Source organism: Pseudochaenichthys georgianus, unplaced genomic scaffold, assembly GCF_902827115.2.
Source record: "Pseudochaenichthys georgianus unplaced genomic scaffold, fPseGeo1.2 scaffold_438_arrow_ctg1, whole genome shotgun sequence".
Lineage (NCBI taxonomy): Eukaryota > Metazoa > Chordata > Actinopteri > Perciformes > Channichthyidae > Pseudochaenichthys > Pseudochaenichthys georgianus.
This window is the reverse complement of record NW_027263003.1, coordinates 214037-230980: the sequence shown is the minus strand read 5'-3', so window position 1 is coordinate 230980 and position 16944 is coordinate 214037.

Below are 16944 nucleotides of genomic sequence, written 5' to 3'. Positions count from 1 at the left end.
AAAACGGATGGCTGACCTCCAGTGGAGGATTATACATGGAGCTTCAGCTACAAAGAGACACCGAGCTCACCTTGACCCAAGTGCTGGGGACGAGTGCCCTTTTTGCCAGCAGAGTGAAACAGTTGAGCACCTGGTAGCTTCTTGCACGCGGCTGGCAGGCTTATTTGGGCTACTGAAAGGATGGGTGGAAGGGTTAGGGGAGGTGTTTTCACTTCCACTATTTGTATATGGGCCTAGATATGTGGCAAAAAGAGGAGTAACTCTCGCTCTGATTAATGCTATCTTTGCAACTGCTAAACTAGCAATTTGGAGGACCAGGAAGAACCAGATGCTAGGGCAGGGCTGGACAGATGTTGTTCAGAGTGTGAAGGGTTTGGAGCAGGAAGAACCAGATGCTAGGGCAGGGCTGGACAGATGTTGTTCAGAGTGTGAAGGGTTTGGTGGCTGCTCGGCTTAAAGTAGAACATGCTTTTTACAGTGTGACCAACAACCTGCCTGCTTTCAGGACTCTTTGGGGGGTCAATCATGTTCTATGTACCACAAGGGAAGATGGTGCGCTGGAGCTGAATTTATAAAATTAAAATAAAAAAAAGTGGCTTTGATATGAATATTTAAAAAGAAAAAAAAAAGTGTCATGAATGTGATGATTTTGTAAGTTTTTATTTAAAATGACTTAAATAAAGGTTTTATTAAAAGTCAAAAAAATATAGTCTCGCTCTCTCTCGCTCTCTCTCTCTCTTCTCCCCCCCCCCGACGTGCGTCAAGTGGAATAAATATATAAGTAAGTTACAACACACACAGTAAAACTCTGCCCCTCATGTGTTGTATAGGCTGCATGACTCTGTTCAATGGGGCTGATGTGTAGATTCTGCTGGAAGGAAAATCAGCGGGGAGGAGCCACATTGCTTTTTTTCCCGACTGCAACGCTGGTCCTGCAAATCAAGCAAGAACGTGATTGGTCGATATTCATTGTGGGGTGGGGGAGGAGGGGTGTTAGATAGATATAGAGTTGTAGTAAGTAGATAGAGTTCGCTATGATTTAGGTTTCCTTTATGCATAGGGTAGATTATTTTAATTACTTTTTGTTTTTTTGGATTTGCGGGCGACTCACGTTGCCCCTGCGGGCGACTCACGTTGCCCCTGCGGGCGACTCACGTTGCCCCTGCGGGCGACTAAGTGCCCGTGGGCACCGTGTTGGCTATCCCTGGCTTAGATCATCGATGAGTCAAACAAGGCTGAATAATGTGGCCATATGTCATGTGCACCAGAAGAAACTGGACAGACTGGACCTTGAAGAAATATGCCAGTCTTTTATCAGTGCCAACGATAAGCGCAAAAAGGCTTTTGGGTCCTTTGCTTGAGGGTTGGGCCTTTTGGGCGGGTGTCTGGGAAGACGTTTTTTGATTTTGATTGAGCGGCAAGCAGCTAGTGCGAGTCGTGACTGTAAAACAAAAGGGCAATAACGTGTTCCTGTTTCTACTGAAATTGCGTGGCACAGACCTTTCTATGGATTTAAATGCTTTAATATGATTATGGTTATAGTTGTACTTTATTCATCCCTAATCTCTGCCATTACAAACAACAAAACAAGAAAAGCTAAACTAGATAAAATAGGGCGATGTAATACAATGCACAATTAGACATTATGGTAAAACATTTTAACCAGTTAAGCCCCAAGCCTGTTTTTCAGGTCTCAGGCTCGAAAATGACATTCCCAGAACAATTGACCATATCTTCACTTCTAAAAGGGTTACATAAATAATCTTATAGTGAAACCACCCTTGAATGCTGGGTTAGTAGACTAAAAGCTTTAGGAATCCAAACTATAACATATAATAAGTACCCTGTATCAAGATTGATGCAAAACAAGTATTTCCAAGGCACACCTTTATATGATCATTATAGTTATGCAAAATAAGAGAATAACAGGTATGAAATAATTCTCATACGACAATTTAAAAAGGGACTGATTTGTAAAATATGCATAAAGAAAAGTAAATCTGTTCAGTTCTGTTTCATATGGTGTTGAGAGATGTATTCATAGATGTAGTTCCTAATTTTGCTCTCAAAGTGCACCAGATTGATGCATTTAACTTCAACATTTAAAAAAAATCTTCCCAGGGGAGCAAGACCCCGGACCCTAACCAGCGAGTGCCTCCTTCGACTGCTTGGTGCCTTGTACCCTCTCAGGTCACTGCCTGATACTCTCTCGCCCTCAATCGAATGCTAATCCTAACCGCCCTCTTTTCCAGGCCATAACCTAAAATGGACGCCCACGTACTTACTCCTCTTCATGCCTCAAATAATTATTATTCAAATGTTTTTATTGAGAAGAAGCATACAAGTGTAAGCAGTAGTATATATTCTTTGGGGTGGAAATCATGCTTCCCTTTTTCCAACATAGAAGACAAACATAACAGCCAGCAAGAAATAATACGGAAGAAAAAACATAGCATGACAGCAATAGCATGATTAATGCCATACCTATTCATAATGGGAAAGAACATACATAAAGTATATATCTAATGAAAAAATTAATAAATTAAATTGTGAAAAACAAAAAACAGAGTGGTGCAGATGTTGTGCATTTTGAAGTGTGTTGTTCAGATGTGCCCAGTATCACTAACACTGGATCTGGTTGTAGTTGGACTTTAAATGCCTTTTGAGAGAATGAAAATATTGCGACCCAACTTTTCTGTAGTTTAGGGCATAGCACATAGCTATGAAGTAAGTCTGCCTCTGATTGTTCACATTTCTCACAGGTTGGTGACAATTTGGGAAATGTTCTATGGAGTTTTACTTTAGAGTAGTGCAACCTATGTAAAACGTTGAACTGTATGAGGCAGTGCCTGGCGTTAAGGGAACAGAGGCTCACATATTTCAAGGCCTTGTCCCAGGTGTCCTCTGCTATTTCCTCACCAAACTCTTTTTCCCAGTCCTTTTTAATACATTTTGTATCAACTTGTCCGTAGTCTTGTAATACGTCATATATAAATGACACTGTATGTCTCTCTGCTAAACAGTCTCTCAGACAGTGGTCAAGCTTGTCAGGTGTTGCAGTCTCAAAGTCATGTAGGTGGGTCCTCACAAAATGCCTAATCTGGAGGTATTTAAAGAAATCCGCCGCCTAGCCAGCCCATACTTTTCCTGAAGCTGCTGGAATGATGCAAATGTACTACGGATGTATAAATCGCCAACGCTACCCAATCCTAACTCTCTCCATCTGTCAAAGGTTCCATCCATAGTTGAAGGGGTAAACGATGGGTTTGATGATAGGGGAACATTGAAGGACAGGGCCCTAAGTATAAGTTGTTTGTCTCCAAATCTGAATGGTATTATGAATAATCTTGTTATTATTATAGTATGACTTTTTAAGACGCACGGGAGACATAACTATGGCACCAAGAGAGTAGGCATTCTTCTCGTTCCAAGTCAAGCCAGTCTGCGAGTACAACTGTCTCGTCTAACCAGTAGGAGACACAACGAATATTTGCCGCCCAGTAATAGCGCATAAAGTCTGGCAGGGCCAGCCCCCCTTTCGTCTTAGTCTTGCACAAGTGCCCTTTCTTAATCCTATGGGACTTATAGTTCCAAATAAAGGGGAGAATGATCGAATCTAGTTTTGTGAAAAAGGCTTTAGTGATAGATAAAGGTAAGTTCTGAAAAAGGTATAACAGCTGAGGGAGAAAGATCATCTTCACTGCGTTGTAGTGTTTTCCAAAACTCTATTTTTGTCTTAAATTTCTTAGAATGGCCACAAAGTTTGCGTCAAATAGCGAGTCAAATTTGTTTGTGATCTCTATTCCTAGATAGGTGAATTTTTCTGAAGCCAATTTGAATGGAATGCTCTCTAGCACGCTTGTGTCTTTACAGTGTACAGGCATCACTTCGCATTTGGTCCAATTGATTTTGTATTCAGAAAGAGTTAAACAGTTCTATAGTCTCTAATAAAATAGGAACCAAAGACTGTGGTTCCGTTATAAACATCAAAATATCGTCCGCGTATAGTGAGATTTTATTTGTAGTGTAGTCTGTATTGTAGCCATGAATCTCTGTGTTGGCTCGGATTGTTTCGGCCAAGGGCTCTAATGCAAGAGCAAACGGTAGCGGACTAAGTGCACATCCCTGCCTTGTTCCCCTGTGCAGGTTAAATGGTTCTGATATAGTCCGGTTAGTGAGGATTCTAGCATTTGGATTGGTGTAAAGCAACTTAACCCACGAGATGAATCCTGTTCCAAATTTAAATTTTTCAAGAACTTTATATAAGTAGGACCATTCCACACAGTCAAAGGCCTTTTCCGCATCCAAACTTAGGATAAACAACTCCCCTTCAGGTTGTCTGGTAGAGTACACAACATTGAAGAGGCGTCTGAGGTTATGATATTAGTGTCTGTTTGGGATGAACCCAGTTTGGTCAGGGTGTACCAGTTTAGCCTTATAGAGGTTGAGTCTCCTCGATAAGGTCTTAGCAAGAATGTTCTGGTCTGTATTTAAAAGGGAGACTGGTCTATGTGATCTCACTTGTTCTGAATCCTTCCCTTTTTTTGGAATCACTGTTATAGTTGCCTTGTTTAGTGTTGGCGGCAGCATACCAGCCTCATATGCTTTCCTGTACATCCTCAACAAAATAGGAGCCAGCATATTGCTAAACTTTTTATAGAATTCATTGCACATCCCATCTTGCCATTTTTTAATGAGTTCATTGTCTTTTTGATTTCTTCACATGTAATGTCCTTCTCAAGAGAGTCACGATCCCTCTGTTATAATGTGGGCAGGTCACACGCATCCAAGAACTGATCCGCAACTTCAGGTTGCGCATGAGCCTTAGAGTTGTATAAATCATCATAAAACCGGCAAAACATGTCATTGATATGCCTATGAGAGGTCAAGGGAGTGCCTTCCTCTGATTTTACCCTGTGAATGGCCCTGTCACTTTCCATTACATTACATTGCATTTAGCTGAGGCTTTTATCCAAAGCGACTTACAATAAGTACATTCGAACAGGAAGACACAACCTTGAAGAAAACAGAATTATAAAGTACATCAGGTTTCATAGAGCCAAGTATTTCAAGTGCTACTCAACTGGATATAGATAAGCCAATCCTTTATTAGTATATAAGTGCTCTGTTAGCAGTTCTTTGTTAGTAATTCTATCGCTCCCTCTTCCGCAGCTGTCTCGCTAGCAGTTTATGTGGTTTATCCCCAAACTCAAAATATGTCTTGACTAGTAAAAATAAAGGCTTTAGACATTTTCTCAGAAAGTATTTGATTGAGCTCATATTTAAGGGAATAGATTTTACTGTGCAACTCAGTAGATGGTAGGGTGGCGTTTTCTGCATCCAGTTTTTGAATTTGTTCCTCTAATTGTGATTGTTTAATGCGGTCCCGTTTTCTTTGCGGAGCCCAGAAAGAGATAACACACCCTCTTATATACGCTTTAAAAGTCTCCCATAACAATGTCGGTGGAACATGATCTTTATCATTTGTTTGGAAAAAAAACTCTATATTGAGTCTTAATGTGTTCACAAAATGGTTTCCTTGTTAATAGTTGGGGGTCGAACCTCCAGGATCTAGCCGTCTTTGACGCCTCGAGCGGTCTCAGTGACATAGATACAGGACAGTGGTCAGATATGATAATATTGTGATATTTTGCATCATTAACCCCAGACAAAAGTTTACCATCGAGTAGGAAATAATCTATTCTGGTGTATACGTTCTGAACTCGAGAGGGAAAGGAATATTCTCTACCTGTTGCATTTAAGGTTCTCCACACATCAAATAACTTTGTATTGTTGATAAATTACTTCAAAAAATTAGAAGCATTAGATGATGCTATTCTCTTAGTCGATGATCTGTCTAAGTAAGTATCTAGGACCAGGTTAAAATCGCCTCCAATAATAAGATTTGTTGTAGAGATGCCGGGGATCATGCTGAAGATCTTTCTGAAAATGTCTGGATCGTCCCCGTTTGGACCATATATGTTCAGTAATGTAATTGGTATAGTTTGTATTTCACCTGTGACCAGGATATATCTCCCCTCTTTGTCTGCAATTGTGGATTTGTGTAAAAATGGGACATTTTTGCGAATGATTATAGCCACACCTCTAGCCTTTGCCGCAAACGTGGAATGATGAACCTGATTTATCCATCTAGCCTTAATGTTATTGAATGCTTTGTTATTTAAATGTGTCTCTTGTAAAAAAAACTGATGTCTGCATGAAGCTCCCTTAGATGGGACAGTACTTTACCCCGTTTTACTGGTTCATTGCTCCCGTTCACATTCCATGTGCAAAAGGTTAAATCCTCTCCTTTATCACCACTTATTTTATCTGTTGTCACAGCCATAAGGCATAAAAGGGTCCCTTAGATTGTGTCTTTTGATGTAACCTCCACATCTCCCTCCAGTGATATAACCGCAGTGGCACTGCTCCCCACCCCAACCCAGCCTCAAATCTGCCCCCATAAAAATGAAAGTAAATCAAATTTAGAGAACACGTGAATTGTAAATAAATTCAGAGACAACATAACAATTGGGAATCACCTGCTCACCGTTACATACGGAGGTTTCACGAAGGTTACATGGGAAATAAGCCCCTCCTCCTCCTCCTCTATATAAACAGCGTGTGGAAGCCCTTTCTGGCTCACTCTGTCCTGATGCAGCGCAGAGAATGCATCTCTCGTGCTCACGTGTACACGTGTATAGCTGCATATCCTCCTGAATGCTGAAAACTCACACGCACAGCTACATGTTCCTATAATACACACTGCTTGGATTTGATCACCTTGCGGGGCTGTCCTGGGGGAGATTGTTTAGTTATAAGCCAAAACATTCAATGACTCCTGGGTTTACTACCAAATATGTGTATTAGAATTGTTATATGTGAGCGATAGCAGGGCCGTATTCATGGAGTCTACATTGGGGGGGACCAAAAATTCAATAAAAATTTGAATACTAATTTCCTGCCATTCTAAAGGAAAATACATAAAAAATCACTAACACATTGGATACTTTAAAACCTGTTAAACCCCATGCCCCTGCCCGTGGGGGCAAAACACAACAATAGTCACGAAACTGTGTCTCAGGCATGGGTGTAGGAAGCATCCTCAATGTGGGTGGGACAATTTGACGGGGGGTGTGGGCGGGGGGGGGCCTAACCTCCTCTAGGGGGGTCTGGGGGCATGCTCCCCCGGTAAGATTTTTTTTTAAATGTTGAAGTTAAAAGCATCAATCTGGTGCACTTTGAGAGCAACATTAGGGACTAAATCTATGGATACATCTCAACAACACCCATTTGAAACAGAACTGAACAGATTTACTTTTTCTTTATGCATATTTTACAAATCACTCCCTTTTTAAACTGTAGTATGAGTTGGAATGATTTCGTTATTCTGTTATTCTCTTATTTTGTATAACTATAATGATCATATAAAGGTGTGCCTTGTAAATACTTGTTTTGCATCAATCTTGATACAGGGTACTTATTATATGTTGTACTTTGGATTCCTAAAGCTTTTAGTCTACTATCCCATCATTCAAGAGTGGTTTTCACAATAAGTAATGGTTTATTTTTTGCACGGATACTATCATTTACATTTTTTTACTATTTTCAATCTGAATTTACTTTAAAAACATCTATATTGATTCTGACTTTTTCTACATCCAACTCACAGGTTTATCATTGCTTTGAGAAAAAAGATTATTAGTTTAACCATTTTAGAAGTGAAGATATAGTCAATTGTTCTGGGAATGTCATTTTCAAACCTGAGACCTGAAAAACAGGCTTGGGGCTTAACTGGTTAAAATGTTTTACCATAATGTCTAATTGTGCATTGTATTACATCGCCCTATTTTATCTAGTTTAGCTTTTCTTGTTTTGTTGTTTGTAATGGCAGAGATTAGGGATGAATAAAGTACAACTATAACCATAATCACATTAAAGCATTTCAATCCATAGAAAGGTCTGTGCCACGCAATTTCAATAGAAACAGGAACACTTTATTGCCCTTTTGTTTTACAGCCACGACTCGCACTAGCTGCTTGCCGCTCATTCAAAATCAAAAAGACCCCCAACTTCCTCCCAGACACCCGCCCAAAAAGCCCAACCCTCAAGTAAAGGACCCAAAAGCCTTTTTGTGCTTATCGTTGGCACTGATAAAAGACTGGCATATTCCTTCAAGGTCCAGTCTGTCCAGTTTCTTCTGGTGCACATGACATATGGCCACATTATTCAGCCTTGTTTGACTCATCGATGATCTAAGCCATGTCTTAAGCCTCCTCAGGGCACTAAAACTCCTCTCAGCCTCTGCAGAAGAGGCAGGGACGACCAACAGAAGCCTTACTAAAGCTTCCACCTGACCGAAGAGACCTCTCACCTCTGGCACCATTTCCCGAATAATGCTAGCAACATCTGAGCTTGTTTCATAGGTGTCTCAAACATGGCCAGCTGCACCTGCAGTAGTCTTGAATTCAATTCAGGATACTCTTCTACCACCTTGTCCATGTCTCCGTGTAGCAGCACATTTTCAAGCTGCTGCAGCTTGTGGAATCCAGCTTGTTCAAACCTCTCTATGAATTGAGTATTCACTGTGTCCAAGGCATTGTAGAATTGGACTCTGTACAAGGAATGGGCATCGGGATGGATATGGGCTGCAGCCTGACCCGTGTAACGCTTTGTAGGTTTGCGGACATGAGGGATCTGAATTGGTTGTAGGTCCAACTTTGTTGACACAGCAGTTGCTTTCGAGAACAATACATCAAAATGCTCCTCCGTTCGTTTGACCTGCATGCTTGTTTTGACATGGTCTACAGCCTCCAACATGCCTGAAACGGTCTGTTTCCTAAGCTGCAGGGAGGTGTTCAGGCACTCCAAATCCCCCATCAGGTCTTCAGCCATTAAAAGGCCGAGCACAGTGTTCCCTTTAAGAAATGTTCCATGAAGACCATTGGCCTTGGCTGAAGTTTCGGGTGAGCTGCATGATGCCATTTCTTCAAGGGCCATCAGCACTGACTCATACTGCTTGAGAACTGAGCGGATGGCAGGGGTACGTACAGTCCACCTGGTGGGACAGAGAGGCTTCAATGAGGTGAAAGTTGAACCATGCTCTGATTTTGCGATATTCTGGAAAATCAACTTGAACTTGCCAGATTGATTAAAGAAGCCCCCCAATTCATGGACCAGACCCATTGCATCTCTTACTAGTGGAGAGGCTCCACAGGCAGCCTGCGTAATTAAGTTCACGCAGTGGGGACCACAGTGACAATACATAGCCAGCGGTTGTTCTTTCCTTAAAATGGCTTGTACTCCCTGCAATCGTCCAGCCATGTTTGCGGCACCATCATAAGTTTGTCCTCGGAGTTGAGACAGAGGAAGCTGTAGGCGCGTCATCACATCACATGCCATCTTGGCTATATTTTGCCCTGTTGTTGATGACACTTGGTAGATTCCCAGGAATTCTTCCTTTGGTTGTAGATCTGCATCTACAGAGCGCACACATATTGACTCCTGCTCAACTCCTGATATATCTTGGGTGCCATCAATGATAATTGCGAACTGGACCACTGGCATTGATGTTATTTCCGACACAATTTCTTTGACGATTGTATTGGCCATCACCTTCAACAGTTCGTTCTGCAATTCCGGACTGGTGAAATCGAGGGGACCTTTTAGCCAGGAGGTCAGCTCTGCATCGCCCGTTGCCTTGTACTTTAGAAGCTGGCTTAGATTCCCACTCTCCTTCTGATCACCTCGAAAAGCTAGACCTTGCCGCGCTAAGTACCTCACACCCTCAACAATCTTCATCAGATTTCTTCTTGCTTGTTGCTGCCGTCTTTCAAGCTCACGTGAAAGTTGCACATTAACAGGCTCTGGCTCCTGAATCCTAGTCATCACAGCTAATTTGTGACACTGGCTGTGTTTATGCACACTACATTTCTCCAGTGCCTTCTTCCAATTGTTAAAACCAGTCTTGACAAACGCTGAATCTGCTTTTGACGCAAGCTTAGACTTTTGTGCTGCAAAGTATTTAGCACAATAGAAACAGAGGACCCCTTTTACAGAGGGGCTGTAATGGAGCCATGTATGATCTTCAAACCACTTCTCCTGAAAGTAGAGTATTCTATTTGATAGGGTTTGACTGGGTATGACTTTCACATTTGGATGATTTGGGCAAAGTCCAAGCTCCTCCCCTTCCTTTCCTGTACCTTCATTTTCGCCTGCCTGGCTGCTCTCTCTCTCATTGTCAAACTCACTCTCCCTGCTTGATGGTATTATCTGAAATACATATGAGGATGATCTCATCTTAAATTAACATTAACATTAGACTGCTATGTTGTCATTATTCTGTCTTAACCATCAATATAGCTCCTTTCTGACTTACCTCCATGTCACCAGCGCACACTCTCCCTGTCTGGTCGCCATGCTCACATTCTCTCTCTCCCTCTCTCTCTTTACTCTGAACACACCAGAGTGAACATGGAAGAAATATCAGTAAACTATTGACTAGAAAGACTGTTGATACACATTATACATATGGGGGGACACAGGAGTCTGTACATTAAAGTGGACCTATCATGCTATATTTGAATAATATAGTGTAGGACCATACCTATATAAGGCATATTTATACTTTTTTTTTCTCAAAATACCAAACAGATCATGCATTTTAGCCATTCCTCATTTCGCTCAAATTAACACTGAGCCTGACATTTTGGATTCAGTGAGAACAGCACCATCTTTTGGCCTTTTAAATGTACTACAGCTTCTACAGCTTCTCCAGCGCTTTAGAACGGCAAAGCACGTGGCTGTCTCCTCCTGATTGGTGGAGTTGGCCCAATAGCCGTAGCGCCACCGTCCTGACATCAGGACAGTGCTCAATCTGGATCCGTTTTTTTCAGATCCGTTGTTGCAACCCCTTTTTTAGAGATTTGGGCACAGAGGAAAATAGAGAGGGTTGTGTTTTCTGACTCTTGGTGAGTTCCCTGACGCACCGGGGACACATATTCATGTTTAAAAGACGTACAAAGGTGCATTTTGCATGATAGGTCCCCTTTAACATTAGACTGCTATTTTGTCATTATTCTGTCTTAACCATCAATATAGCTCCTTTCTGACTTACCTCCATGTCACCAGCGCACACTCTCCCTGTCTGGTCGCCATGCTCACATTCTCTCTCTCCCTCTCTCTCTTTACTCTGAACACACCAGAGTGAACATGGAAGAAATATTATCAGTAAACAAGCTATCTGACTGGAAACAATACTCACTTTCTCACTGCTCTTAACTTACTTTTTTTCTTTTCTGAGGCTGCCCAAAAAACTGTCTAATGTCACTGCCACCCTTCCTCTTGCTCATGCTTACAGCTTGACCTCGGCGATCTGCAGTTGCTGATGTGATGAATACGGGTCAGCAGCGCTGGATATAAGATCATTAAACATGTTTATTAGCAATTCTGAGCGTTCTAAACCCAGCACAAGCTATGATGCACACTGCAAACCTCCTGCGTGTGAGTATCTTTTAAATGCTTCTGACGATTATGAAATACTATTTCATAATAATTGTAGAATATTTATTATTTAATTAATTCTGGCACCTTTGGTATTCCATAGGTGTCTCACATCACAGTTTTAAATCTTTCCACACCCTACAAATTACAAAATAAAATAGAAATAATCCACATGAATAAATATCTATTGGATTACATCCAAAACGACACCGTCATTTTCCACATAGCTGACACTAGCCCGCCAAACCCTGGCTAACAACTGAAACCAGCTAGCCCACAGCTAGTTAGCTACTATTCCTGAAAAGTTCGGTTTTAACATCAGAACTACAAGTTACTTACACAAAGAAGCTAAACGGAGGGTTCATTAACATTACCATTATGAAATAAAATAATATAGATTACTTTAGGGCTAACTAGAAAAGATACCAGAACTGATGGAGGGCAAATTAAAACATGACTGACCTGCTTGGAGCATCAAGCTAACTGAAGGTGGACGCAGACGTGCAACAGGGAAATACACCCCCGGGTACAAAATAAGGAACCAATTTACATATGAAAAGAAATATCATTTTGGTGAAGTTCACAATAACAGAAAATATAGATTTTCAAGTATACAAATAACCAAAATAAGGAAGTTATAGAATAGCAATTTTATTTTAATTTTAAAAATCAAAAAATTTAAACTTTTTTTTTTGTTGCTATTTATTGGGGGGGGGGACATTTTGAGTCTATCTGAATATTGGGGGGGATGTCCCCCCCCCAATGTATATGGTGAATACGGCCCTGAGCGATAGTAAAAACACTACGGCCGATAATGAACTCCGATCGATCGGAGCCTCCCTAATTATTACCAGACATTTTGACCGGCAGGTTTTTAATTTACCGATTTTTTATAAATGTTACCAGCTAAAAACCGGTAATTACCGGCTAACGGAAACCCTGCCTTAAACATCTTTAACGCACACACATCTTAGACATGTAGCCTTCCAGATGCTTGACATGCTGTGTCTAAATAAGGATGTCTCCTCTCCCACATCAGTAGTAGTAATGATGTTCCTTTCGTCAAAAAAGTGACAGGTGGTGTGACAGCTCACACCTCTCCCTACTTATGCAAATGAGCTAAGTCCCTTTGATGTCAGATTGGCGTGAAAGACCCCCCGGAGTGATTCTTTTATTGTAGCAATTAAGATAGTTAAGGTATTTGACCCCTGACCCTAAGAGTGGAGTAATTGCCCCGTAATTAGATTAGCCCCAGGCACCCCCTTTGTGTATAGGCCTTTTATTGTATCAATTAAGATAGTTAAGGTATTTGACCCCTGACCCCAAGAGTGGAGTAATTGCCCCTCAATTAGATTAGCCCCAGGCACCCCCTTTGTGTATAGGTCTTTTATTGTATCAATTAAGATAGTTAAGGTGTTTGACCCCTGACCCCAAGAGTGGAGTAATTGCCCCGCAATTAGATTAGCCCCAGGCACCCCCCTTTGTGTATAGGTCTTTTGTTGTATTGATTAAGGTATCTGACCCCGAGAGTGGAGTAATAGCCCCGCAATTAGATTAGCCCCAGGCACCCCCTCTGTTGTATAGGTCTTTTTGATGTATTGAATAAGATAGTCTCTTTGACCCCTCCCCCTCAGAGCCCTTTGTTGTCTAATCTAATTAACCTTTGATGCCTGCCCCTTTGATGTGTAATTTCACACTGATGAAAGCCTCTGTATAAATGACTAGGCTACGACCATATAGAGATATGCTCAAAAATAAATAAAAAAAAGACAGACAATTCAGCTTACCAAGTCAACCGTCTGAAGCGCAAAATAAATTAAAAAAAGACAGACAATTCAGCTTACCAAGTCAACCGTCTGAAGCGCCAGTCAAGAAACGAATGCGGCATAGGGGGGGTGGGTTCAAAGTACAGCCTCTTTCTGGTCATGTGTGTTGGAGGAGGGGCTCTGTAAGGAAGGTTGAAGGAACGAGCAGGATTTCTCCCCCGGTTTGACTGCAAAAGACTCTGACTTTTCTCCAAGGGGATCCGCCTACCCCTCAACATAACAAGCCCCACCTTTCCTCACCAGATCATTTAAAAATGAGAACCCTTCAAGGACATTATAGTTTTCAGCGTACTCTTTAGTTGTAGGTTTGTGAACTAATGTATAATTACTTTTATTAACTATAGGTTTGCATCCATTAAAGTGTATCTTACAGTTCCTTTGTGAGTGAATTACACACAAATATGCAGAGTGTCACTAATATATATATATATATATATATATATTCTTTATTTAACCAGGTAAAACATCTCTTTTCCAAGAGTGACCTGGCCAAGAAGGGCAGCATGTACATATAAAACACAGACATGAAAGGCAGACAAATACAGCTGTAAAACACAAATAAAATGGCACATTAGCCAGTCAATATGCGAAGTAAAACAAACTATTAAAATCATTCAAAAACTGGTGTACTTTCAAAATATAGCTCACTCGAGATGGTTTCTCCAAAATGACAGGGTTTGCATCCATTAAAGTGTATTTTACAGTTCCTTTGTGAGTGAATTACACACAAATCTGCAGAGTGTCACTAATATATATATATATATATATATATATATATTCTTTATTTAACAGGTAAAAAAAACTCATTGAGATTAAAATCTCTTTTCCACGAGTGACCTGGCCAAGAAGGGCAGCATGTACAAAGTTACAACATATAAAACACAGACATGAAAGGCAGACAAATACAGCTGTAAAACACAAATAAAATGACAGATTAGCCAGTCAATATGCGAAGTAAAACAAACTATTAAAATCATTCAAAAACTGGCAACATTTAAAACGATTTCAGGATATACGAGCACTCACATCGACCAAAACTAAAAAAGTGTGACACAGTGACTGACATTCTGTATGGGAGTTCACACCCGAGCTGCTGTAGGGAGTTGAGTATGTTATAGCTCTCGGGGGATGGTGGGTTAAGAGACAGATTCTTAGTTTTTGGACTGCCTCAGGGGGTTAACGAAATCTACTAAAAAAAAGTACTTCATTATCTACTTTTTTCAGCTTTTATACACAAAAGTGCAGGGAAGGTAGTCAGATTTAGAACACTATCTGTGCGATGAGAAGGAAGAGGGACGGGGGAGGAAAATTCAGAGGATGAAGAAGCAGAAAACAGCCATTATTCTTCACTCTTCTGTAAAACGGACAGTTTCAAGAAAGATGACACCGTGTTTATGCATGACATGCAAAATATATTGAAACCCTATTAAAAAAAAACAAGTTACAAGTATATTGTGTGAAAATATCTCAGAAAGTCGTAATATTGTTTATTAGTGATACCTGAGGATATTCTCTTTTTTATTTGTAGCGACTGTGAACTAATGTGTAATTACTTTTTTACTAACTATATAAGAAAAGTCTCTGAAGAGAGGAAATAATAAAACAATTAAAAAACATAATCTTTGTCTTTTATAATTACTTTACACCACTATAAGGAAACCCAATATGAGGCTGTATGGTGTACTATTAGATTTTGTTGTAGGCAACAAAGAGAGGTTTTCTTAAAATGTGTTTCTGCTCCATTTCACTCCATGAAGCCTCCAACTTATACAAGGACTCCGCCTCCACTCAACATAACATGTCCCGCCCTCCTCACCAGATCATTTAAAAGTAAGGGGATGGAAATAGACGAAAATAAATACGCTCAAACTAGATAACAGGCCAGTCATTTCCAATCACCAAGGCACTTTTCAAAAAAGAAAGATGGCAAAGAGAAGCATAGATATGGGTTTAATCAGCGAGACGCCTGTGACAACGTACAGCCATCAGTCCAGAGCGCCAATCAAGAAACGAATGCAATATATGTGCCGGGTTCAGACGCTTCCAGCCGAAGAACTTCATGAAGAATGGAATCTGAAAAATGGCGATGTTTGGGGCTATGTATTCAACTATATGGCGAATGAACTGCATTTCTACAATCTGAAGAATGGAGAAACGTACGGACCCCGCAGTGTTAAAGCGACACTGACCTCAACAGATTGGGCTGTGTTAACTCTGGTGTCTTCCAGAGATCTCCACGCAACCACGGTACCGGAAGAAGTAGTGCATCAAGAAACCATAGTGGAACCAGCGGTGTACAAGATATTTGCAAAGAAAAGCAAAGAAACACAGACAGCATGCGAGATCAAAGAAGAGATTTCATCGCCGCCCCTCAATGTGGAGGAAGAAAGAGTTATTTCCCCGCTGCCAGAAGTGAGAAGAGTCCTGACAAGCACCGTCTGGGAAACTAAAAGCGGACCATTGGAGACGCTGGGGAAGGACCCAACTGATGATTTTGTTTTGGAGATTTTGAATTCTACATGTGGAGTATTTCAGACAGCAGTGCGGGTACCATTGACTGCTTGGCTGAAAATGATTGATGGAAAAGCTACAAAGCTTAAAGAACTTTTTAAACAGAGTCAGACATCGATGGACATTATACTGGTGAAAAAGAATCTAACCTTTACAGAGGACTCTGCCTCCCACTCAACATAACAAGTCACACCCTCCTCACCAGATCATTTTAAACTAAGGACCCCTCAAGAAAGACATTGTGTATTCTACCTATGTAAAAAGAATGTCGGGGTTGTCTCTGTATCAAGAAGATGTGTTTAAAAATGAATTTTGTGAAAAATACCAACTGTGTGAGAGACGTCATAAAGACACTCATTTTAACCACAGTCTTTGTTCTCTACAAATGTTTTAAGATTGTTACAAAATGTAAAAAATAAAAATAAAAGGTATGGAGACTAAATTAATTCAGGTGACTCTGGCTTTATTAGGAAAACAAACATATAATACAAAGGGGTTAGGGGTTAAATGTAACCAGCGTGGACTTAATAGTCTAACAAAATACTTTTATCTGAATACATTTGTTCTTTTTAAGTGCACTTTTTGAAATTATTTATTTATTATTTCAGTGGAACAATCCAGTTTTTGTTAACATTAACGCTTTCTTCTCTTTTTCTTGTGTTACTAAGATACTTTTAGACACACTTTGGCGTATGCAACACTTGTTCAGATAAACAAGGTTTTTTCTTTTCTGATAAACTTACATTTTTAGTTATTTTATGTTACCAAGATACTTTGAGATACACCCTGATGTACGCAACTATACTATTCTGACTTTTTTCTGTAGAATCGTGACAAAACTATTACTTGTTCTTAAATGATGACCTATTGCTGGAGATGAGATGAAAAAGCTACAACGCTTAAAGAACTTTTTTCTAAAAACTCTCAATTCTATAATTGACTACCCCCATTCAACGCAATAAGCCCTACCCTCCACTCAGCAAATCATCTAAAACGAAGGACCTCGCTAAGACGACCGTTGTAAACTAGCCATGGAGCAAAGAAAAGCCAAGACTCCCCCCGCGAGTTGCAGCCAGGAACAGAGTCCACCAGCAACACCACCATG